At 37.9% G+C, this 2,008-nt stretch overlaps 1 long non-coding RNA gene across 1 annotated transcript in view; it reads left to right on the forward strand.

The window, feature by feature from the left end:
- The window catches only part of LOC118477720, a 7,606-nt gene that overhangs the window by 2,674 nt on the left and 2,924 nt on the right, over positions 1-2,008 (forward strand). The window lies entirely within an intron of this gene.

A 2,008-nucleotide genomic window follows, 5' to 3' on the forward strand; every position in this document is an offset into this window, starting at 1 on the left:
CATTATGTGTACAAAGTGAGTTTGTGTGGAACAGTTTTGTTGTTGTGATACATACCTGCCCTTGGGGCTTCCGAATATTTTAGAACCTTCTTCTTCGTTGGTTCGTGTTGTAAAATTTCAAAATATTAAAAAAGTGTTTGTAGACAAATGATGAATTAGTATGCACACGCACACACATTCCTCGGAAATGCAGGTGGTTGGGTGAAGGCTTCTGGTGTGGTTTTTGCTGCTTCCACTTTTTTCACCAAATTTCTAGCAACCCGACAAAATGAGTCGCATTGTCACGTTCTAACAGTATCATCATACTGTGGGTATAAACTGAGGTGAAAATAGTACGAGTCTCATCCAGTCTCGCTGCTTTGGATCCACAGTACACATATTTGGGAGAAAAACTCTGAGAATTTCTTGAAACTCGGAACAGCAGAGTGAAACAAGTGACTCATTTTGTCGTGGTGCTGCGAAAAAGATATCGTCGCTGTCGCAAGCTATTCACTCAAGTCCAAATTTTGAGAATTTTTGATTTTTTACGTCTTCCCAAAATTCTATCAAAGTAATCAAAGATGCACCTTCCAACTTCACCAAAATGCAGTTCAATTTTAATTTAATACTATGGTCAAGGCTTACAATTTTCTTGCTTTTTCATGATTCCTGATAGGAACAATGCAACAAAAACTAGATTCTTAGCCTCTGGTGTAAAAAGTACCCAAACGGACTTAAGTGGATTGCTTGAGAAAATGTCGAAATGCACTTGGTCGAAAAATCCTCTTTTGGCTTTCCTATGAACAAGAACTAGAAATGGTATCGATATGATTCCCCCCTTGCCTTCCCTCATTTCTATTCCCAACTCTTACTACTCCAAGAATTAAAAAAAAAAAAAAATGAACAGTGTGGACTACGTATTTAAAAGTATTTCAGAACTTTCAGAAATTGTTGCAAAATTCCACAGACTGTTTTATCAACCTCCCTGTCTTTGTCTTCTCAGTAACTTTTTGATTACTAAATTTTTTTAAAAGTGCGTCTTCTTCTAAGATTATCAATTGTGTATCGTACATTTCTGGATTTTTACTTTGTCAAGTAAGTCAGTCGCATTCATTACACAACTGTCCAAGCCTTTTTTTCTCTCTCAGATTTCTGGTTGTAGGTACGGTAGAAAGGCCTGATACTTGTTTTGTATATCTTCAGCATTGCAAGGTTGAGTTTCGCGTGTGATGAAAATCTTATATTATTGAGATACTTTCACTTTTTAGCTCAAGTCATAAGGTTGACTTATGTGAGCACTATTTTTTTTGTGTTGGGGGGGGGGGGGGGGGGGTCATCTTCTTTCTTGACAGCAAAAAATAACTTTGGCAGTTGTGTTATGACTGGACTGTGACAATAATTTATTATTGTATCTAAATTCTTTCCCATGTATGAATTTCTTCTTTCGCTAGTGTTATATTTTTTGTCTTGACAATTATTTTTTTGAGAAATAATAAAATGACTCCTCGCAGAAATTCTTGACTTTCTGTCCCGTCGCATTAAAATAATATGTGGGTGCTGTGGTGTGGTTTACTCCTGTCAAACCTTTATCGTCCTTACCTCTTCTTTTTTTTGTGTTGGTCACTCTCTCGTAACAACTCTCATCTTCGGCACTTACACGACCTTATTGTGTATCAAGTAGGCCTTACTGTGTGGTTGAGAAGTTTAAAACGGTATTCTCCTCTCATTCAATAGATCCTGGGTTAAAATCCGGACAGCGACGGAAAAGTTTCTGCTAAAAAATTTTCTCTTTTCACCTCCTTTCTTGTATTCTAACAATGGTCTGTCACCTGCTTTCGCCTCCACTTTCTGCCCCCACCCTCTCTTTGCCCCCCCCCCCCCCCTACGTGAGCTCTTGATTTCTTCTTCTTCTTCTTCTTCTTCTTCTTCTTCTTCTTCTCTCAATCTTGCTGTCTTTCAGCCACATGTGTAATCTTATGGGAGATAGATCTTAGACCTATTCTTTCTCGGAAAAAGGAGAAAAATCTCA

Source organism: Aplysia californica, unplaced genomic scaffold, assembly GCF_000002075.1.
Source record: "Aplysia californica isolate F4 #8 unplaced genomic scaffold, AplCal3.0 scaffold00194, whole genome shotgun sequence".
Lineage (NCBI taxonomy): Eukaryota > Metazoa > Mollusca > Gastropoda > Aplysiida > Aplysiidae > Aplysia > Aplysia californica.